This window comes from Dioscorea cayenensis, chromosome 16 (assembly GCF_009730915.1).
Source record: "Dioscorea cayenensis subsp. rotundata cultivar TDr96_F1 chromosome 16, TDr96_F1_v2_PseudoChromosome.rev07_lg8_w22 25.fasta, whole genome shotgun sequence".
In the NCBI taxonomy this organism is placed as follows: Eukaryota; Viridiplantae; Streptophyta; class Magnoliopsida; order Dioscoreales; family Dioscoreaceae; genus Dioscorea; species Dioscorea cayenensis.
In genome coordinates this window covers 8,844,626-8,869,897 of record NC_052486.1, presented here as the reverse complement: position 1 = coordinate 8,869,897, position 25,272 = coordinate 8,844,626, and the positions used below count along the sequence as shown (strand labels likewise).

The 25,272-nt window shown below is 36.9% G+C and overlaps 1 non-coding gene across 1 annotated transcript; it reads right to left on the bottom strand.

Annotated features, from left to right (window-relative positions):
• Positions 1 to 24,873: 24,873 nt before the first annotated feature.
• Positions 24,874 to 24,980, bottom strand: LOC120279750. The gene has a single exon (XR_005542053.1). It is a non-coding gene; the product is annotated as a small nucleolar RNA R71 (small nucleolar RNA).
• Positions 24,981 to 25,272: the final 292 nt, after the last annotated feature.

Below are 25,272 nucleotides of genomic sequence, written 5' to 3'. Positions count from 1 at the left end.
AACATAATCAATTGCCACCAGAATATATTAATTACCATTGGATTATGGGAATGGTCCCATGAAATCAATACCCCACACATCAAACACCTCACAAAATTGAATCAAATTCTGAGGCATTTCATCCCATCGTGATAGATTTTCGGCCCTCTGACAACTGTCGCATCGAAGAACACTGATGTGCATCCTGAAACAAAGTTGGCCAATAGAAACTGGTAGCCAAGGCCTTTTCAGCAGTTCTACTTGAAGCATAATGCCCCCAACTGTCTCAGAGTGACAATATGCAAGAATGTCCCAACCATCTTCCCTTGATACACATCTTCACACCGCATGATCTACACAGATACGAAAAAAAATGGATCATCCCAAAAGTAATTCTTTAAATCACTAAATAACATCTTCTTTTGTTGGGAGGTGAGGCCCTGCTTAAGCACTTTCCCCAATAAGTATTTTATGAAATCCGCGAACCATGGAGTACCCTTTGATTCTGAATTCTAAACTGCATACAAGTGCTCCTCGGGAAAGAAATCATTAATTTCTTTGCTTGATGGCTCTTGACCTTCACAACCCTCCAATCGAGACAAATGGTCTGCAACTACATTTTCGGTCTCTCTCTTATCTTTTATGTCCATAACAAACTCTTGTAATAATAGGATCCTACAAATCAACCTTGGTTTCGCATCAGCCTTGTTCATGAGATAACGGAGTGCCGAGTGATTGGTAAATACGATGACCCTAGACAAGATGAGATATGGCCTGAACTTGTCAAAAGCAAACACCACTGCTAATAATTCTTTTTTTGTAGTTGTATAGTTTTCTTGAGCACTCGTGAGAATCTTGCTAGTATAAAAAATTGGTTGGAATTGTTTACCTTTCCTCTGCCCCAAACCTGTTCCAATAGCGTAGTCACTTGCGTCACACATGAGCTCGAAGGGTTCATTCCAATTTGGGGTGATCAAAATCGGTGGTTGCACCAATTTCTCTTTCAACATATTGAAAGCGATCAAACAATCATTCCCAAAATTAAAGCGAGCATCTTTTTCAAGGAGTTTTGTCAACGGTTGAGTGATTATCAGAAAGTCCTTGATGAACCTCCTGTAGAAGTCTGCATGCCCTAAGAAACTACGAACTCTTTTCACATTTGTAGGTGGGGGAAGTATGGCTATGACTTCAATCTTTGCCTTGTCTATCTCCATTCCTACTTGGGAAATCTTATGACCGAGGACAATGCCTTCTTGGACCATGAAGTGACACTTTTCCCAATTAAGAACAAGATTTGTTTCCTCACATCTCACCAATACTCTCTCCAAGTTCCTTAAGAAAATGTCGAAAGAATCTCCAAATAGTAAGAAATCATCCATGAACACGTCTATGATATCTTCTAGGAGATCATCAAAAATGGCCGTCATGAAGTGCTGAAATGTCGTTGGTACATTGCACAACCCAAAAGGTATTCTTCGATAAGCAAAGGTCCCGTAGGGGCAAGTAAATGTTGTCTTCTCTTGATCTTCTGTGGCAATAGGAATTTAGAAGTATCCTGACATACCATCAAGGAAAACAATAAAATTAATGTCCGGTCAGTCGCTACAACATCTGATCAATGAACGGCAACAAAAAATAATCCTTTCGAGTTACATCATTCAACCTCCTGTAATCAATGCATGCATGCCACCCTGTGACCATTCTGGTTGGGATCAACTCATTCCTTTCATTTCTCACCACTGTCCTTCCCCTTTTTTTGGAACTACTTGAGTTGGACTCACCTAAGCGCTGTCGGAGATGAGGTATATAATTCCTGCATCTAACAATTTTACCACCTCTGCCTTAACAACCTCCTTCATGTTTGGGTTCAATCTTCTCTGGGTTGAATCACAGACTTGTAATTATCCTCCATTAAAACTTTATGAATGCAAAATGAAGGGTTGATGCCTTTTATGTCAGAAATCTTCCAAGCAATGGCAGATTTATGTGAAGCTACAATAACAGGAAGCTTTTGATCCATCCATCAGAGAAACATATTCCTAATGTGCCAAGAAATTCTTAAGCTCTAACTCTGGTGGTTCCTCAATGGACAGTCTCAATCTGTTCTCTTTCAATCAATCAATTTCCTCTAATAGTGCGGACTCTTGTTCGAGCACTTTCTTCAACCCATCTGCTTGTGCATGTGATTCTGAATTATACTCAACAACATCCACATTCCCTATCTCACAAGTTTCCTGGGATGCATTCGAAACTCCCATTGAGAAAACTTCATTCCTTTATTCTTGTCTGAAAGCATTAAATTGAGCAAGGACCCTTTCCAAGCTTTCCTCCAACTGATGGCTCATAGATGACAGCGCAGAATTTTCAAATTGATCTAGCACACTTTCTAACTCACAACTTCAATCGTGAATCTCATTAATGTAATCAACAACTGATCCTTCCATGGGGTGGTTAATGGTGATTTGCTCTCGCATGAAACAACATGAATTGGACTGCATTGCAAACAAATGAACTTTTTGTTCTATGTCTTCAACCATTCCCATGATTGTGTCAAATAGTTTCGTTATGTTGATCATCTTTCCTAAAATCAAAGAAAGAACACAAATTAGAACGATGGAAGAGTAAAAACAATGTGAAATAGAACAAATGATGAATAGCTAAAATAGCAAAGTGTAAAGTATTTCCAAAAAGCGTATTCCCCGGCAAAGGCACCAAAAACTTGACACACCCTTTGCATGTGTACCCCAAGTGGACGGGTTTTCGAAGTAATAAAGTACGCTAATGAGTGAGTAGTCATATCCATAGAGAATAGTGATAAGAAATACAAGAATTGTTATTTAACTATGGTGAAGATGATTCAAAGTGGTGTGAATAATATTGATGTAAATAAAAATAAAGAAAATAAGAAGGAGATGCAAGAGAATAATAGGAGAGGCAATCGATAGAAAATGGGGCACCCGAACATTGCTCTCCCTAGGACTATTGTTTCAAGTGCAAGACCAATCATTATGTCTCTTAACTGATGACTAATTAGATGTGAAAATTCTATAACACATGGTCCCAAACCTAAGGTCAACAGTGACTAACCCTACACTATACCCCGGCAGAAAGGAGTACTCTCGATGCCTCACAATGTGTGTGGGTTGCAAGAAGCTCTGGGGACTTCAAGTGATAAACCATATTCCCTAATATAAATCTAACCCTTTGGTCCAGACGAAAGACCCCTAATTACAATTAAGCCACAGCACTATGGATTACTTCAACGTTTCACTCTGTTGCTTGCACAACTAAGCCCCAGCGGAGTTCCTCTCTTAGCACTTTATTCTATTGTAACCGCAAAGAACTCTTGGAACGCGGAGGTAGGATAAATCACATCGGAAGGGAAAGGGATGTTCCGCTATCACTTGACTAACTCTCTTGACCCTCTCTATCCTTGCTTTGTCTAATCCTCAGGTGTTTCACTCATCCATAAAGATTCCCAAGATGGATTCTCAACCCTAGTGTCACTCTAAGGGAAAATCAACTCAACAAGCAATCAAGATTAGAACTCAATTAAAAACATCAATTAAAGAAACAAAATAAAAAGTCAATGAAACAAAATCATCCTAGGGTTTACAAGTCCAAGTAGCTCTCCATGGAGCAAGATATAATCAATAATAAAATTGAATGTAAAAGCATGCAATCTATAAGTAAAACCCCCTTGTAGTGTGTATTGATGGTCTTGTGGAGTAGCTTCGTCTTCTCCAAAAGTTCCCTCGTCAAGCCTAGGGCACACCTTGCCAAATCGACGCCCACGAAAACTCTCCCAATAACTATCTTCAGAAGGAACGCGGTGTTGAGTACTGTAGGACCACTCCAAAAACCTTGCCAAAGCATCTTCAAACCTTAGCCATGAGCGCCTCCAATGTTGGGGAAAAGATGAGAAAAGGATTCTTCAAAACATTTCAAGTCGCGGCTTAAATAGGGCTTTAATCGAGCATCCACACGGGAGTGTGGAATTTCTACACGCCTGTGTGAATCTCTAGGAATTAAATTTCTGCGAGATATGAATTTCAATTGTTACAGTAATTTTACTGCAGTGATTTGCTACAATACTTTAACAAAATTCTCAAAAATCCACACTTTCCATCGAGACCACATGAACGGGCACACATCCATGCGGTAGATCGCGTTGCGTCTTCAATAAAATCACATTGACAAAAATCTTGCTAGCATTGCACAAGTTGGAATACATGAGTGTGACTGCCTTTGTGCCCCTCCAATTTGTATGTTTGCTCGAGCACAATGGAGGTTGTTAGACACTCACATATCTTTGAGCACAACTTGTGTCTTCGCGTTTGTTCACTCCAAGATTTCATCAACAATATGCATCCCCGATCTACTTTTGGTTCCATTCTCTATGCTTGTCTCCACAACTCTAAATGCACAAAAGAACACAAATACACATGCATAAGCAATAAAATTTGAGAAAAGTAATGCTTAATGCAAGAAAAGAATAATTCGTATTACTAATACACAAGCACTTATGAATTTGACACATGAAAGAGAAACCATTCTTTTCATATCTTACCTATTAAAGTCTTAATATAAACAAAAGCATAAAAACATGATCGATGAACTTTGTTTCAATATATTTAATCATTTTCCTTCAACATATGAACTCAAAGTCATTTTTTAAATTATTAATTTTTAAAAACTATGGAAAAATCACAAACAAAATAGATGACAGTACAATTATTTAATTACAATTTGAAGAAAATATTAATTGAAAATTTCATATATAAAACAGTAACCAATATTTTGATATCTTACTCTTAAAGTCTTAATATAAACAAAAGTATAGAAAGATCATGAACTTTGTTTCAATATATTTAATTGGTTTCCTCCAACTTGTCAACTCAAAGTCATTTTTTCAAAATATTTATTTTTAAAAACTATAAAAATTAGAAAAAATGATAACTAAAATAAAATATAATAATGCCTACATAATTTTTAATAAATTTACAAATAAAATAGCTTCACTTCATTCACATTACTCAGGCAAGAGGGAGTGCTTAATATAATGACTCCTCTATATTTTCAAAATGATTTATAAAGCAAATAGCTTCAATTTTTGGTTTGAGATTCATACAAGAAAAGATGGTACAAATGCAAAGATTGTTTAAACTTATGAGAATAACCAATCATGGAATGTATATACACACACAAAATATATATTAAAAAATAGCACCGTTAATGGAGAAAATAGCAAATTAGCATAACGAAGTTTTTAATGAATAAAAAAAAATGCATATTAATTTTTTTCATTGTTTCTTATACACGCCAATTATTTTTATATACTCATATTACAAAAGAATACATCAAATCAATACATTTAAGCATACAACCATCCTAATACAATATATTTATTTAGTATTTCTTGAAATTAATGCATGTACCATATTTAATTTTATGAACAAAATAAAATATTTTATTTTAATTTAATTAATGCACGTGCAAACACCTTGCATTATGTTGGAAACATTCGATATATATAAATTTATTCCATAATGGAAACATTTGATATAAAACATTTCTAACATTATAAAACTTTGGAAAAGCATAAACATGTTAAATGTCCATGCAATTACTATCTAGCTCTCAGATAATACTTTACATTATGTTGAAACTGTTACTCTATAGCATTATAATTAAAAAAAAAAATACTTTCTAAATTATTATTGTCTCGTGAACTGTTAAAAAAAAATACAACTATCTACATTTGGCCAATATATTTATTATATTCACCAATATTTAATAATCCTAATAGGATTTTCTTTTTAATTTAAATATTTTGTTGTTGTGATCTTTAGACAATAAATAATATATATATGGAACATCAATTTTAAGAATAAAAATAATTATGATGTTTATCATATAGAGTTCATTAATAATTTTCATATTTTTGCTTCAAGTTCGAATGAAGAATAACTTTTCTCGTTGAAATTGAAAAACTATAGTTTCAAAAATTATAAAGATAGACATAATCTTCGATACAAATAACACAAACAAATATGAAGTCACCAATAAAATGTCCATATTTGTATTTTTGCATACAGAGTTAACTACATTGTATGATAGATTTTCAACAAGTAATCAATAAAAGCAAATTTTATTATAAAAAATTTATATTATATTTTTATTGTTTTTAATTTATATATAAAGTAAGCTTTCGTTACCAATTCATTAAGGAAAAAATGGAGTTGGCCAACAAATACTAAAAATAATATAAACTTTATAATATTATAAAATAGAAATTTGTTGGTTTTCCATAAATATATCACAATATTTTATTTATAACAAGAAAACAACGGTCCATTTATAACCACTTACTCCTTTTAAATTTTTAATTGTAAACTTCTAATAAGTTGAGTTTTTGTCATAAACAAACCTTTTATGTTACTTCGTCCAGGACGTTCGCAAACATTTTTTTTTATTTATGCTCAAAATAAAATAAAATTATATTTTAAAAATATATTTGTGGGGTTTTTTATTCTTACTTGGTTTTTTAATTAGGGTCGAGTAATTTAAAATGATGAAACACAAATCAAATTTAAATTTTTATAGACTTGAAAAAATTATGGACTCATAACTTCCAATAGGGGTAACCCCCTAATGTTAACTAACCCAGACTAAGTCATGTGAACCTCCGATTAAGAACAAGTGTGAATAATAAGCAACAAATACGAGAGAAATTAATTTTTATTAATTTCAAAAGGGAAGAAGAAAGAGTTACATAAATACATAATTTGATCAAGAATACAAGGACTAGAAAACTCTATCTCTTCTAATTCTACTTTCCTAATCTTACTCTAACTTTACACACTTTCAGTGTATTTTGACTTTGATTTAGCACAACTTTTCACCAAGGATCACGCTGAGGATGTCTCCTTTGACTTTGTTGACTTTTGTCTTTTTTTGTTTGTATCTTGAATATTAGCTAGATTTCAATTTGTGATTCTCTATGTTTACGAATTACAAACTTGATTTCATTCAATTTAGACTTTCGAAAACTTTTGCATTTTATGCTTGTGAAGCTTTCATTCTTACACTTATGAAGCTCTTCGACTCTTTGACTTTCGATGTCTCAAGATTCCTGAACTTATTTGTCCCATCATTTGAACTTTTCAAGCCTCGACTCTCCTAAGCTTTTGTGCCTTAGCTTGTGCATCTCAAAGTCATGACCATTCATATGATTGTTCCACTAACTTGATCATTTTGACTTGTTTGTTTTTAGAATATCTTATGCATTTTGGGTTGTAATCCCCATTTGTTTGTGAATCATAGACTTGATTTCTTTTGGTTTTGGAATTTGAAGGTTTTGGCATCTCACACTTGTGAAGCCTATTTCTTCATCATTATCAAGGAATATATATATATATATATTTCCCAAAGATTTTTTCACTCAAAGAGTTTTTTTTTAACGTCACTTAGAGAACTTTCTTTTTTCACTAGTTGATCTTCTTTTATTCAATTTGAGAGAACTCTTTTTTCTTTATTTGTTTTACTCTTCTTCATCATCATCATCATCATCATCATCATCATCATCATCATCATCTTCTTCTTCTTCTTCTTTGTTTATTTATTTATTTTTTTTTTTTGACATGTGAGGTGTGAGCATTATTTAATAAATTTGTTAGGGAAAGACCACTATTGACCCATGTCAATCTCAAGAGGGGAGTTGTTCAACACTGTTTTGGACTCCACAAGTGTTATCGGTCTTCAAGTGATTTTTTTACTAAAAGGAATATCAAGAAGAGTTCTACATACTCAAGAGAGTCTCAAGCAATAATGGGGAAACTCTTACAATAAGGGTTCTCTATCACTGCATTGGACCTTAACATGAGTTGGAAGTCTTCAAAATATTTTCCACTCACTCAAGACAGCCTCAAGAGGTAATGAGAAAACTCTCACAAAGAGTTCTCTACCACTGCAGTGGACTCGACATAAGCTGGTGGTTTTCAAAATATTTTTAACTCAGCATAAGAGAGTCTCAAGAGGAATGAGGAAAATATCACAAGGAGACCCTCTCAACAACTATATTGGACTTCAAGATGAGTGGGTGTTCTTCAAAATATTTTCCACATGCCCAAATGAGTCTTAAGAGGTAATGAGAAAACTCTCACAATGAGAGTTCTCTACCACTACGTTGGACTTCAATATGAGTGGGTGGTCTTCAAAAGAGTTGCCACTCAACTCAAGAAAGTCTCAAGAGTTAATGAGGAAACTATCACAGGGAGGGTTATCTACCACTACATTGGACTCAACATGAGTTAGTAGCCTTCAAAATATTTTCCACTCAACTCAAGGGAGTCACAAGAGGTAATGAGAAAATTCTCATGAGGAGAGCTCTCTACCGCTACATTGGACTCAACAAGAGATGGTAGTTTTAAAAATTTTTTCCACTTAACTTAGGAGAGTCTCAAGAGGTATTGAGGAAACTCTCCTGAGAAGAGTACTCTACCACTACATTAGACTCAACAAGAGATGGTAGTTTTGAAAACATTTTCCACTAAACTCAAGAGAGTCTCAATAGGTAATGAGGAAACTCTCATGAGGAGAGCTCTCTATAACTACATTGGACTCGGCAAGGGCCATGGAAGTCTTGTCTCAAGAGGTAATGAGGAAACTATCATGAGGATAGCTCTCTACGACTACATTGGACTCAGTAAGAGATCATAGAACACTTCAAAACATTTTTCACTCATACTCAAGAGAGTAAAGAGGTAATGAGGAAACTCTCACAAGGAGAGCTCCTACTACTACATTAGACTCAGTTAAAGATCATGGAAGTTTGGATGTTTTCAAAAAATTTTTCACTCAACTCAAGAGCGTCTCAAGAATTAATGAGGACAGTTTCATAAGGAGAGCTCTTTACCATTATATTGGACTCAGCAAGAGATCATGAAAGTCTTTAAAAGATTTTCCACGCATCTCAAGAAAGTCTCAAGAGGTAATGAGGACACTCTCACAACAAGAGCTCTCTACCACTACATTGGACTAAGCAAGAGATCATGGAAGCGGGCTTGGAAATTTAAAAGAATACCCCTCGACTTTTACTAAAATCCCATTTTTCTCCATTTCTTTGCATTTTAACCATTCTAAACTCATTTTTTCATATCACACCCTGTTTTCTCCAGTTTTCATAATTTTTGTAGTTTAAGAAAATAAGACCATTACATTTTCACCTTTCACATTTTTTCTTAAAATTTGTGGTAAAATAAAAAATTTCACATTTTTCACATTTTCCCCATTTTTGGCAATACAACCCCCGAATTTCCTTTTTTTTACATTTTTTCAATTTTTTTACAGATTAACCCCTGAACTTCTTTCTTTTACATTTTTTTCAATTTTTGGAAATAAACCCTGAACTTCTCTTTCTCATATATATTTTTTTCATATACTTGCAAATGAGTCCTCAATTATCCTTTTTTATTTTCTTGTTTTTCATATTCGTTTTATAATCATTTGTCACACTAATATTTCCTTTCAATAAGAAGCCATAACCTCATTGTTAACTAGTTATTATCTAAAAGGAACAACAATGGCAAGACACCTTAATATTTACTTTGGTCTCTTTACTATATCACTTTTTGTATGCTTGGGTTGAAGCAAATTTTGTAGGAACGTACGCCCGCCACAAAATACCAAGTGACAGCATTAGAAACATTAATGATTTACTGGAAATTCTAGGCGTGGCTTACATTTCAAATGTAGTAGCTAGCACATTCAATCAGGTACCCATTGACATATAGAGAATTTAAAAATGAAGGTTGGTTCGACAACTATAAGTATCCAAATGATAAAAGTAAGCTCATTAAAACTCTACTTTACGGGTTTCTGTTAGAGCACCATTCCTTTGTGTTTCATGAAAGACCTCTATGCTCAACTGTACGACCCACATCGATTCACTCATCCATTTAGGTATAATCAAAGGTTTCCAAAGGAAATTCAAATGGCAAAGCATCCACAATCTATAGGCCTTTTGGTGAGCTATACTAATATCAATTTGCTAAAAGGTGGTCAAGATCAAGATTCTACATTCCATCTCATGATTGTCAACGGCATCCCTTATATATATATACACATCATTGGTTAACAAAACTCCATACAATGTTGAAATCCATTCATGTTCTCCTTATTGAAAATGATCCTTCCATGAAGAAACCTCAAGACAAGGCTCTACTTGAAAAAGAGACTCCTCCTCAAATGAAGAAAAGGGACCATCATGGAGAACAAATTCAACTTGGAAGGGTTGAGAAGAATCAGGCTGGGTATGTCTTTCAAAGAATCTTTCTTTTCTTTTTTTTTGTTTTAAAGTTTTTTTGTACAAAACAAATTAATTCATTTTAACATCCCTGTGTTATAGGCTTTCACTTAGCTGCTCCCAAAGGTCCAATCCTTTAGAGTACAACTCTTTATCCTCAGATCGTGTAGTTGGTAATGACTACACTCTCATCCTTGATGCTTATCTTCATGCAGGAGATTCTTATGAAGAAGAGGTCTTGAAGTCTATAGAGGTTAGTCCTTTTCTTTAACATTTAGAGGAGAACCTAGCTCCGTAAGCTACCTTTGCTGATGTTCACTAAGAAATGCCTTCCTCTCAACAACTAAAAGAAACTTTAATTCCATAGGTCGTTGCTAAAGATCAACCTTGACCTCAATCTAAAGAGGACTTAGTTCCCAAAGTCATGCATCTCAATGTGTGGATGAGGCCGACAAGAACCTCACGCTAATAAGGGAGAAGCTACAAGAGTTGAAAACTTAAGAAGAAGAACTAAAACAATTCATCTCCTCAGGGAAAGGCCTTCTATTTTTCGCTATTTCGTTGATGAAGTGAACCAATCCCTAATTGATTCTCTAACAAAGCTTGAAGATCTTGGAGGAAGCAATAATGTTTCACAAACCTCATCGTCACTTGCGGAAGCCTGAGCTAAACTTGACAAAGGGAAAGCTCAACTTTAAATAGTTTAGCTAATTCTTTGAGTGTAACTTAGTTTATTTTTATCATTTAGTTTTAGGCTCCAGTTATTTTATTCATTCCATCTCTGGCTTATTATAACTAAAAAAAGACTACATGTCCTTTGTTATAGCTTTTTTCCTTTTGTAATAAAAAATTCTTTCCGACACCTATGCCTTTTTTTAATTCATTCTATGAATGTGCCAAACTCTAAATATGATCTCCATCTTCCATATGAAAGGAAGATAATCTATGGGTTTAGACAAAAAATTTCATTAAGATCATAAGAGTTTCCACCATCTGATCATTAATTGAAAAATTAACAATTAAGACAGTAATAATTAAAACTATCTATCTCAAACATTTCCAAAAATATCCAAGAATTTTTAACCATTTTATCATCAACTTGATGGCAAGTAGTTGCCATGATAACTATCAAAGAATTTTATTATTGAGTTACAAATTTATTTTGAAACTTCATGAACTTAAAACATGATCTTAACCATTCACATCAAACACTATGGGTTTTTAAAGCTTCAATAAAATTTTCAAGATAATCAGAGAAAGTATCATGGTATGATTAGAGACTTGATGGATGCTGATCATCGAAAGAAAAATTACTAAATCTTAGCTCAAAGTCTAAATTTTCCTTGAAAATCATCAAAACTCCAAATTTAATTCAACTGTTTGGATTAACGATTATCATATTTTTGTACTTTAGTTAAAATATCATGATGATCAAAGCTGATTTAGATATCCGAAGAAGTACCAGATCAAAATAGTGATTATAAGAAAAACTACAGATTTTGCCTTCAAGATTCACACCATTCAGTTGTGTCTTTTTTTGTTTTGGTTTTTTTTCTTGTTTTTTCATGGTCTCTTGATGTTTTTTCTTTTCTTGTTTTTTTTTTATGATTTTCCTTGCTATGCTTTTGTTTTTTTACAAGATCTTATACTTTATTCTGAAATTTCCATGTAGTCACTTAGAGTCAACTTCATAAGAATCACTTCAAAATCTATGGAAATATGCCTTTATTCAATTTGAATAAAGAAACAACATAATAAAGCTCGTGTTTTGCCTCAAGAAGCATGTATAATGCTTGACCAAATTGCTCAAATAAGAGCACTGGATGTTCCGTCATAGACAAACACAAGTTCCTTTTTTTTTTTCTTTTTCTTTTGACATAAGTCTGTACGGAGGTTACCATAGCATTTGCTTCCTGATCATAAACTTACTATCAGTAGAGGAATAGTGAATGTATTCATTCTTGTCTTTGTCAAGGAGAAGAGGATGATAATGTTTGTTCCTCATAATCGGCATGAGAATAAGGGCCATTCTTTGATAATCTTCTAAAGCCGGAGACATCATTCTATCCAGTGCATCAATTGAATGCTCCTGGCGAGGTAGAGAAAGTGTCATAGGTCTAGTAATAGTGGTGGGCCTCTTGTGCTCCTGGGGCTCTTGGGGGGATTTCTTCAAGAATCAAGTAACATGAGGATGAAAACATCCATGACCAAATCCAACACCATATGGTTACCATCGATTAAAGCATGCATATAAGATTAGGACTTGTGACCCCCATAAACTGCTCCATACTACTATCCTTTTATAATATGACTGAAAACATATAATTAGGAATTTGTCTACTTATACTAATGTTTATTCGAAGTAAAAATAAATGAAGAACCCTAAGACATCATATTAACAAAAATACTAAACACTTAAAAATAAAAACAAACAATTACAACAATATCTAATTTGGTCATTATAATATTAACATGTACAGGGTTTAAAGTGGAGGATAAATATTAAATTCAAGTAGTACACAATGATAGTGAATTATAAACTTAAACTTCAACCAGCACAAGTTGAAATTGAAGACTAAATCCTAAATATAAAATTCAACTAGCACAACATTGAATTGATAATGTAAATGTAAAATTCAAATAGCAACCCATGATGCAAAACATTTGTTGAGGTAGTTACTCATCCATTCTGGTATTGAGGAATGCACTCAATACCATGTGTTGTATCTTTTGTAGGGACCCAAAACCGGTAGGGCGCTTCTTTTGTAGGATAAAATCTGTTGGAGATGCCTTTAGCTTTTGTTATGTGATTTGTATATCTGTGGCTTCTACACAAACGGGAATGTCCTGCATTTCCTCTCCAAGGCCTATTTCTTATCCCCTTCCTTTGCAAATAATATATCCCCAATTTTTAGTTAGGTTAAGGACTCTATTACATTTCCAATTGATAGGGACACAAGTGTACCTGCGGATAGTGTAATAAAGTGTGCATGAAAGCACGATGTTGTTCTAAAAGGAAGAATGAGATTACTAGTACTAGCCTTAGTTCTAAAAATTATCCTAACCAAATGAGTGATGTGTGTGAGCAAAAGAAAGTAAAAGCAAGAATTATGAAATAAAGTAGGAGGAAAATCAGGAAAAGAGATATGATGTCCAAGCATAGCATCCCTCTAGGATTTAATAAAGAACAGGACAAAGGTCATCTAAATATGTAATCCTATTTGAATAGAGATATTTCTCATATTAATCTCCTCTGTAGAGGGTGAAGAGTAACTGAATCAGTACAGAGTTGATATAGTCATCCACACAATCACATTAACACTCTATGAAACCTCATTGTGAGCTAATGAGAATCTCATACTTAGGTAGTCTCTATTATGAGGAAAGATTACCCCTAATTCAAATACATACTAAAGATGTGATTTCTCCTAAAATCTTCTCCTCATGATCGCAAATATCATGGAGATACTCATTAACTCACTCGGGAGAATTCAGGGAGATATGATCTCTAAAGTACCCTATGTCTAGGCTTATTCACAATTCCCTCTAATTGCTATATGTCTACGCTAGGTGAGAATTTCTTCTCATCACAAAGCACATCAAGTATGATAACTAGGGCTTTCACCATAATGATAATCAAGCATTCAAACACTCAATTAGATTCAAATAGAATGGATTGCAATAAGTAAAACAAGTAAATCATATGAATCCAACAACCAATGTCAAAAGTTAAGCCCTAGAGTTCACTAAGCCCAAACATCTAACAAATTAGTCCTCCATTAATGCAGGTTAATCATTCAAACAACAAGACATATTGAGAGACACTGAAAACATAAAATTTACCTTCTCAATAGTACCGGAGATGAATCACCAAAGAAACCCTAGGAAAGCTTCCACGAACGCCACCAAGATGAGCTTGACGGCTACGTTCAACTCTCCCCTTGAATGTGGATACAAATCTCCTCCTAGATAAACCTTTGAGCCTTGGAGATTCATCCTCTTTCTCCAATAGCTTTGCCTCTAAGAAAAGAATAAAAAAAATCTAAAGAATTCCCTAAAAATCCTCATTGGATTTATTTATACTCGGCTGCATATGGGCTGCTTACGGGGATGAGGATGTGTCATAAGGAGCTAGAAAATATGGGTTGTGAGCCTTACGGGAATACTTACAGTTGTAGTTCCCATCCATAAGGTCTTATTTTTGTGTTACTGTCCAGCTTATACTCGTTAGCTCCTCTGGATGGTTCTTACGGGCATCCTTACAGGTGTAAGTCCTGCCCATAAGGTCCTTTAATTTTTTTTCTGAACTCCTCCTTATGAGTATAAGCATACTTACAAGGTTGTCTTGAAAGTGCTTACGGCCGTAAGCCAGGCCGTAAACTGCCCGTAAGCCATCCAATTTGCCTTATCCTTGTTCTATTCATGCCGAGAGAGCTCTAGCTTCTTTTTGTAAGGCCTGGAATGCTTATTTTGGTTCTCTCTCAACTTTATGCACTACCCGAAGCCTTAGAATACAAAATACACAAAGTTTAGCACCGAATTCAGTAGTATGATCCTAATTCAAGTCAAATGAGTGTACAAAGTGATATGAAAAAATAGAACATTGTACACTTACCAAATTCCCCCACAGTTAAGATATTTCTTGTCCTCAAGAAAAAATAAAACATTACAAACCAAGTGGAGAAAGTGCAAGACCTCCGATGCTCAAAAATTGGGGAGTTTCAAAAGTAATTGGGTTTTAACAATACAAGAATGTTAAAAACCTCAAGTTCCAATAATAGTGAGCATTCTATTAAAGGTTATCAATGTGTGTGTGCTATAACTCTCTACTTCACTTCTTTGACTTAGAAGACTTCAATAGCAAAAATTTCAAAAACAACTTCTTATTTTCAAGGTGGTAACTTCACACAACTCCTAAGGTAGTCTTTTATCGCGAGGCCTCATCAAGTGGCTTTCATTCTTAAGATAGGTAGCTCTTTCCACATCTTTTACTAGAATATGGTAGTTTTCACTCTCCTAAAGAGGTAACTCTTTCTCTCGTTAGGGCATACAAAGTATCTGACTTATCAAGAGTAGCTTCACACATCTACTAGAGGTAGCTCTCTCTGTTTTCCAAATTTTCTCTTTTCTTTCTCTTCTTTCAACAAATTCTTTCAAATTTGCAAAAACTTTTCTCAATTTAAATCACATGAGGTAAAGTGAACTAACTATACAAAGTCAAAACATGGTCTAAGTTGTTACAATAGAGAAGTTGTGTGCTCTACTAATTGGGTGAATAACCAAAAAATAGAGTGCAAACTAAAATAATAGAATGCAAAAAGGAACAAACTCACATGTGTCCACCCTAATACTAGGAAACTCCCACTACATTTCAAATACACCATCATAAGTCAAACTTGGTAATTAAAAGAGTTAACAATGAATCATAAACTCATCTCCCATACTTAAATCATACATTATACTACATGTGTGTAAAAAATGAATATGTAAGGCAATATAAACAAGAACAGGAGTAGAGTGGAAAACAAGTACTTCCCTCATTCAAATTTAAAATTACATTGGTCCTTAAATGGGTCTAGTGTGTTGAATTGCCCAAGCAGTGGGGGTCACGCAAGGTCAAGAAATGACCGAGTGAGCATTCCCACGATAATTGAGGATGGTTGGTGTTGCAATTAACTCCTACGAATACCATGGAAATACATTAATGCACAAAAAAGTAAAAATAACAAAACAAAAAATAAAATCTATTAAAACTTTGAAAATAAGTGCAAATGAGGCAGCGCTAACCCTTGCCATAAATGATGAATACAAAGACTAAAACTAAAAATGCAAAATATAAGGAAAGTAAACTAATGCTCAGGGATGACTGATGGTACTGAATCAGATGGTGGATGTAGTGTCAGTTGAGGAGTAGACGCCGGTGGTGGTGGTAGATGTGGAACCATCCTTTAAAGGATATTCAGGGCACGTCTCAAGTCAGCCTAGAACTATGCTTGTATCAAAATAAGTATCTGATGGCTCTCCCTGATCTCTCGAACATCTACTCATAGCTCCTAGATCTCTAATAAGTGTTGGGGAGAAGTTTCCCTTGATGGGCTGCCAGCTGGTACAGTATTGATAGAGGGGATGACACACTATTAGACTCATCGTCTGAGCCACCCACGATCTCCTGATCTTGGAGCCAATATGTCAACCCTATAACCCTGATCACGCGTGTGATGTAGGTACTGGTAAAATCGCAGATAAACATATGTATTGGCCCTGATAAGCGATTAAGTCTGCCAACATGTAGCCTAGGTGGATAGGGTGGCGCTCAACCAAGCTAAACAAAAATAAGAGCTCCTGCCCTCCCACCAATCTGGTACTGTCAGCTCATCTTGCAAAAGATCGAGCAATGACAACTTGAACATATCTGAGAACCAAGCGTGATAAGAATGAGGCCTTCATGAGGCCTTCCTTATAGCTTCTCCCTTGACTGAGATGGAGCCATAATCCCTTAGTGGTGATGCCTAAAGGGAAGTCGATGAGGAGTTGCTCGTACTATAAGGTTCTAGTGAAGTCGGTATCATACATCCCCGTCAGCAAAGCAAACCCCCTATGTGTAAGAATCCGCTGTTCCCAGAAAAACTGGAATCTAATCAATCTCGATAAGTCAAAACTCACCATCCCTCAGTCAAACTCAAAAATGTTGAGGATCTCAAGGGTGGTATCATGATATACTTGCCCTTCCAAGGAAAACAACTGGGTCCATTCTTTGGTCTATATCATCTCCCAAGCCTCCTCCTCCAGCCCCAACTGAGCGAGGATGGGCCAGTCCACTGTACAGGATTAGCCAGACCGCTTCTTCTTAAATCAGAAAACCACTCTCCCAATCGAGTCTCAAAAAATGTGGGCTGAGGGGACTGGGGGAGTCGACGTCTTTTCCTCGAGTGCTATAACTGAGGTAGATACCTGGGTTGCTTCTTCTTAACCGGTCTAGCAGTGATCTTCTTAGATCGAGTTATAGATGGGTGGCACGTGACACGCTAAAATGTGAGCAGGCGACTCCCCAGCTGCAAGTGCATGGGTCGTCAAGTAATAACCTCTCGCGCGACCATGAGATGGTCATATTCCGAAGGGCCCAAGATCTGCTATTACTTCCTCCTAGGTATCACTATCTAATCAATCATACAAGGATTTTGTTATTCCTAAACATAAATACGAAAATAAATAAAATAAATAACTATAAACATAATGGACTAAGGCACACCATACAAGCAATGTAAAGAGCAAGTAGCAATAAGAAGTAGAGGCCTCGGGCTAGGATTCCTTCTGGCGAAGAACAAGTTAGGATGAATCTGTGAATTTAAGCACAAGGTTGGCTAGAGTTGGTCAGCAAGACTCGGATGTTGGCTACTCCAGAAACTCTGTAGTGTTGCCCTAATCCAATACGGGTTCCTCCATCCAGAAGATACCCCTATAATGTCTTTAGGAACATGGAGCCTTGGTTAGGGTAATTCTAATGCTGACTTTCGGCTAAAATTGCCCTAACCTCATTGGGAGCTACTAACACTCGGAACATTCGGTGTACCGGCACATTGAATCCCCCTTCAATCATTTTGTGACCTAATACATGCAAGAATTCCACCATACATATACAATTCATGAATCAAAACCTATGAAATCCATCCATTATAGGTTGAACATCAAAATAATAGATTGAAACCAACAAACATGCCAAAAATCAATTAAAACTAACAAAGATCATCCATCCATACGAACAAGTTACTCTCCCAAGGTTCACCAAAGCCCGGTGGCCTAGGGAGGCTAGTTCCACATCATAAAGAGAGAAAACAAAATATAATCAATGACAAAGCTCATAAAAATCTCCCTTAGATGTAGGCTAGAAGGTGATGATGAAAACTCAACGGATTCGCGCTATCGAGCTCCTTGATGATCTCTTTGAGTGATATCTTCTTCTTTCCTTGAGTTATGCTCTTCAAATTATCTTCCATATGCCCTTCTCCGGAGGGTGAATGATTCTTGTGGTAATGGTGGAGATTGGTGGAGAGTGATGGAGATGATGATGGAGAAGGGTGAAGGAGATGGTGGCCAAAGTCCTTTCCCAAAAAACCCTAACTTTCCTTTTATGACTTCAAAACAATGGTTCTACCCGCACACTGCTACAGTGAAATTGCTACAATAGAATTACTACAATAATGCACCTACAGCAATCACTACTATAGTGCTCGGTGCTTAAAAGTCCACTCTTTTCTTGCCCAAAACTTGAGGATGCCTGTGAGCTTCAATAAATTCTTCGATTTATGCCAAAATAAAGCTCATTCACGCACTAAGTGATCCTCTGATGTCCAGAAACAATAATAACAAATAAAAAGCGTGGAGGGTACCATAGTTATATAATAATGCATGAAAGTGCATAAAATATATATAATAAAAGTGATGTATTTAGACACTTATCAGTCATCTTGCATAAAAAAACATGAAGTTTAGCTTCAAAATACGGGATTTTAATTGAATCAGGAGGGCTTACAACATGCTTACATGAAGGTTTACGGCTATAAGCCTCATGGAAACTTATTTTTATGGTGAGCCTTACGGCCGTAAGAACCCTTCCTATATATTGGAGCTCAAAATTTTACAAAGTTCATATAAGGAGATCCAATTTCTGTATCAAAGCATCTACTTTTGTGGTGACGGAATTGTCATCACTGATTTCATAGATCCTGGACTCTTTTTTCTGCCCACCTCTTGAAGATCAATCAGATTCATTACCAGCCATAAAATCAAAAAGTTTCTTGGCTTCATCAGGATACTTGTTGCTAAGGGATCCACCCGCCGCAGCATCAATGAGTTTGAAATGTTGGATAATTTAGCCCGTTAAAAAGCATTTATATACTAATCCACGAATTGAACCCGTGATAAGGATATCTTCTAAGGGGGTCTTTGAATCTTTCATAGGCCTCAAATAATATCTCAGACTTTCCTTGCTTAAATGTTGAGATTTCTCATCTTAATTTGGCTGCCTTGCTTGGTGGAAAATATCTCCCAAGAAACTTCTCGACCATGTCCTTCCTTGTCTTAATCGACCCTGGAGACAAAGACGTAAGCCAACGGTATGCCCGTCTCTCAAACTAAATGGGAATAGGCATAACTAAATTGCATCATCTAATACCTAATTTATTTTGAAAGTGGAACAAATTTGAAGAAAGCATGAGAGATAAGCATGGGGATCTTCATGTGCAAGACCATTAAATTGAACGGAATTTAGGACCATCCCAAAATTTCTTGCCTTGATCTCAAAATTGTTGGTTACAATGGTTGGTGCTTGGATACTGAATTCTTTACCCATAATTTGTGGCCTTTGACAAGGTCCCCTTGCGTATATCGCGCAAGTGCACGGTTTTGTAGAAGTAATAATCTCGGGTGAGCGGGTATCGAATCCACAGGGAGTAGGGAATAAAAACACTTAATTCGCTTCTTAGCTATGTGAAAGATCAGTAGTGATAATTGTGACAATAATTCAATTCTGAAAAGTAAAAGCAACAAGTAAGAGAGCACAAGTAAAGGAGGAGGTACGACAATCGATAAGAATGGGGTACTCGGATAATGCTCCACCTAGGATAATTGTTTCAAGTGCAAGAACCCTCTATAATGCTTCCTAATCAATGCAATGGTGAGTCGTGGAAATCCTTAATTACATAGTCCCAAATCTAAGGTCAACTATGCCTAACTCTATACATGTCCCGGAGGAGAGATTAGATAACCTCTCAACCTCGTACTCGCATAGAGTTGCAATGAGCTGTAGGGATTCCAAGTGATAAATCTCTTCCTAATTATAGACCTAACCCTTTGGTCTAGGTGAAAGATCCCTAACCAAGATTAAGCCCTAGATACTAAGATCACCTCAACGCTTCACTCCGTTGCACACGCAACTAAGCCCCAGCGGAAGTTCATCCCTTATACCATTCACTCTATTATGGCTGCAAAGAACTCGAGGAACGGAGGTAGAATCTATCACGTTGGAGGGGAAAGGGGACACTCCTGTACCTCTTGACTCACCCTCTCAACCCTCTCCAACCTAGCTTTGTCTAACGCTCGTGGTGTGTCACTCACTCACAAGGTTACCAACGAGAACTCTCAACCCTAGTGTCACTATAGGGGAAATGTTCAGACAATCAAGCATTCAAGGTTGGAACTCACAACAAACATCAATTAATCGAAAGCATAATAAAGAGATTCAATAAAACAAATACATCCTAGGGTTCACAAATACACAAGTACCCACTAGGGGTTTAGCTCTCCATGGAGCTAAGTACAATCAAAGAAATAGAATGCAAAAGCAATGAATCAATAGAAAAACCCCTCGATGGTCGTGTTGATGGTCTTGTGGAGAGTCCTCTACTCATCACAAGGGATCCTTTGTCCGGCATAGGATACACCTCGCCAGATCGATGCCGACAAAAGCTCTCCAAATAACCTTCTTCCAAACGACGCGCGATGTCAGAGCCGTAGAACCTCTCCAAAACCCTAGCCAATACCCCTCAAAACCCTAGCCGAAGCCCTCTCTCAAGTTTGGGAAAAGATGGAGAAAAGAATGCTGAAATCGGGGCTGAATCAGCTTTAAATAGGGCTGGAATTAGGCGACCACACGGGCCAGTGGATTTTACACACGCCCATGTGGAATTTCCACACGAGCGTGTATAATTTCCACACGCCCATGTTGATTCTCTGAATTCCTGTTTTCTCGGCCGGCTGTGAACAACAACTACTACAGTGATTGCTACAGTACCTGCTACAGTACTCTGCCAAAAATACTCCCGAATCCGCTTTTCGTCGAGGTAACATAAACGGGTACACGTTTATGCCGTGGATCGCTTTACTTCTTCAATGACAGATAAGTTGATGGAGATCTTGTTCTATGTGCATAAGTCGGAATGCTTGAGTGTGACTGCCCTTGTGCCCCTCCAAATGGTTGTGTTAACTCAAATACGGGGAGGTTGGCACACACTCTAGCATCTCTCACCCGACTCATATCTTCACATTTGAACTTTAGTAAGATTTCCTCCAAAATCGGTGCACTTTGATCCACATTGGCTTCTTTCCTTCATAATTGGTTTCACAACCCAACCTACATAAAAGTAACATAAAAACACACATATTAGTGTAAAAACTCAAGAAAAGTAATGCTCAACATAAGGAAAGAACGCTTCACATTCATATCGCACAAGGACTTATCAGCCTTTAATATTCAGATAATGTTCACTTTGATTCGGACATTATTGATGGTTATCTATCCTCAATTTCAATGTCTTATGGATCCTTCATCAACTTCTCTCAAATTTTGGTGTAAACTTCTTTCAATCTCACTATCTGGTGTAACTAAGCCTGAAGTATTCGCAATAGGAATACATGGTTCCTTGCAAGACCAAATAAATAAAAGAGATTTAAGATTGAGAGAGAATAGAAGAAAAGAAAAGAAAAGAAATAAATAACTAACTAAATAAAATCGCTAGAGCAATAAGCTAAAAGTTTCCCAGCATTCCTTGAGGTTTTACGGCAATGGTGCCAAAAACTTGATTTCTCCTGCAAGTGTACAAGGTTACCAAGTAATACCTCTTGTAAAACATGAGGATCGTATTAATCGGGGTCAAGAATCTACTACTTCTTCGCCACCTATTTTCTAACCTAACACTTAAGTTGAGGAATGTTGTTCAACTAGCTAAATAAAGTAAGTAAATGGGCAAACAAGATATAAGGACTAATGCGAATAACGACAAGTAACACAATAAAAGGGGAGAGGCCACGGATGTGGATCCCCTTGGGGATCATCAAGACAAGAGAATGAACGACAAAAGTTGAAAATGTGTTTTAGACCTAGAGATTTCATAATTAGATTGACCCCAATCTCTTGGTGATCATTCCCTAATCCAATACGAGTGTTGATCGGAATCTCTTCCAGATCAACCCTCCTATAATTGCAATGCATTCAAGGAAATCTATAAATAGAAATAAACACAAATCTTGGTTTACTCCTAAAAGTTGGAGGGCTACTAATAAGTTCTTGTGTGATATGAATGCGAAGCATTCTTTCCTTATGTTGAGCATTACTTTTCTCAGATTTTTACACTAATATGTGTGTTTTTATGTTACTTTCGTGCAGGTAGGGTTGTGAGGCCGATTATGAAGGAAATAAACCAATGTGGATCATAATGCACCGATTTTGGAGGAAATCTTGCTAAGGTTCAAACACGGAGACATAGGTCAGGTGTGAGACGCTAGAGTGTGTGCCAACCTCCTCGTATTTGAGTTAGTACAACCACTTGGAGGGGCACAAGGGCAGTCACACTCAAGCATTCCGACTTATGGACATAGAACAAGATCTCCACCAACTTGTCCGTCATTAAAGAAGCAAAACGATCCACGACGTGAACGTGTGCCCGTTTGCGTCACCTCGATGAAAGTATGGACTCGGAAGTATTTTAGGACAGGTACTGTAGCAGGAAGACGCAGCAAAAACACTGTAGCAGCACTGTTCACAGCCGGCCGAGAAAACAGGAATTTAGAGAATTCACACGGGCGTGTGGAAATTATACATGCCCTTGTGGAAATTCCACATGGGCGTGTGTAAAATCCACAGGCCCGTGTGGTCGCTCGATTCAATCCCTATTTAAAGCCGATTCATCCCCGATTTCAGGATTCTTTTCTCCATCTTTTCCCCAACTTGAGAGAGGGTTTTGGCTAGGGTTTTGAGAGGTATTGGCGAAGGTTTTGGAGAGGTTCTACGGCTCCGACATCATCATTCCTTAGGAAAAAGGTTGGTAGGGGAGCTTCCGTCGAGGTGTATCCTATACCGGACAAGGGAATCCTTGGATGACGAGTAGAGGACTTTCCACAAGACCATCGACACGACTATCGAGGGGTTTCTCTATGGATTCATTGCTTTTACATTCTATTTCTTTGATTGTACTTAGCTCCATGGAGAGCTAAACCCCTAGTGGGTACTTGTGTATTTGTGAACCCTAGGATGTATTTATTTTATTGAATCTCTTTATTATGCTTTCGATTAATTGATGTTTGTTGTGAGTTCCAACCTTGAATGCTTGATTGTATGAACATTTCCCCTAGAGTGACACTAGGGTTGAGAGTTCTTGTTCGTAACCTTGGGAGTGAGTGACACACCACGAGCGTTAGACAAAGCTAGGTTGGAGAGGGTTGAGAGGTTGAGTCGAGTGGTACAGGAGCGTCCACTTTCCCCTTCGACGTGATAGATTCCACCTCGGTTCCTCTAGTTCTTTGCGGCCATAATAGGGTGAATTGTCTAAGGGATGACCCTCCGCTGGGGCTTAGTTGCGTGTGCAACGGAGTGATGCGTTGAGGTGATCTTAGTATCAAGGGCTTAATCATGGTTAGGGACCTTCCACCTGGACCAAAGGGTTAGGTATATAATTAGGAAGAGTTTTATCACTTGGATTCCCTAGAGCTCATTGCAACTCTATTGGAGTGTGAGGTTGAGAGATTATCTAATCTCTTCTCCGGGACATGTATAGAGTTAGGCACAGTTGACATTAGATTTGGGACTATGTATTTAAGGATTTCCATGACTCACCATTGCATTGATTAGGAAGCATAATAGAGGGTTCTTGCACTTGAAACGATTGTCCTAGGCGGAGCATTATCCTAGTACCCCATCTTTATCGATTGCCTTACCTCCTCCTTTACTCGTGCTTTCTTACTTGTTGTTTTTACTTTTGAGAATTGAATCATTGTCACACTTATCACTACTAATCTTTCACATAGCTAAGAAGTGGATTAAGTGTTTTTATTCCCTACTCCCTGTGGATTTGATACGCGCTCATCCGGGATTATTACATCAACAAACCCGTGCACTTGCGGGATATACGCAAGGGGGCCTTGTCAAGTTTTTGGCGCCATTGCCAGGGAGTAGGCGTTTAGAGATACTTTGCACTTTGTTTTCTTAGCTATTTCACCATAAATTCTATTTCATATCTTCTAATTCAATCATCGTTCTGATTTCTTTTTCTTTGTTTTTGGGGGTAGCTCTAGGTTATGACCTGAGGGAATCCCTCAATATTGATTGAAAGAGATCTTGAGCTTGAACGTACACTTAGAAGAAAAGGGAAAGAGCCTATGCAAGAATAGTCTAATTTAGCTGATTTGGAAGTGGAAGGATTTGAAAACATGGCAGAACAGAACGAGCAACAGCGGACACTATCTGATTATGCCAGACCTACAGTGTTGGGGACACAATCGAGCATTGTGCATCCCCCGATTACAGCTCAGAACTTTGAGCTGAAGCCGGCATTCATCCACATATTGCAGCAATCCACACAGTTTAACAGTTTGGCCGATGAGGATCCAAACAGTTATATAGAGAGTTTTCTCGAGGTGTGTGATATGCTAAAGATAAACAGAGTGACGGATGATGCCATCAAGTTGAGAGCCTTCCCATTTTCCCTAAAGGGACAGCGAATCAGTGGCTATACTCATTACCTAGAGCATCGATTACAACATGGGAGGAGATGGTAGAAGCTTTTCTTGCCTGTAATTTCCCTCCCGAAAAATTTACAAAGCTTAGGAACGAGTTCTCATCCTTTGTTCAGTTGGAATTGGAGTCTCTATTCGAGACATGGGAAATGTTCAAGGAGCTCTTGAGAAAGTGCCCGCAACATGGATTTCCGGAGTGGATGATTGTTCAGACCTTTTATAATGGTTTGAACCTGAGTACAAGGCAACTTTTGGATGCGGCAGCAGGAGGTACCTTAGGTAGCAAGACCCCCGATGAGACCCATCAGTTAATTGAAGAAATGGAGTTAAACAGCTACCAATGGAATGCTAGGGAGAAGAAAAAAATGGCCGATCTCCATGAAATAGATGCGGTAACTTCATTGGCGGCTCAAGTGGAAAATTTGAGTAAGAAGTTAGATCTTCTAACTTCAAACAGAGTGGCGGCCATGACTAATTGCACC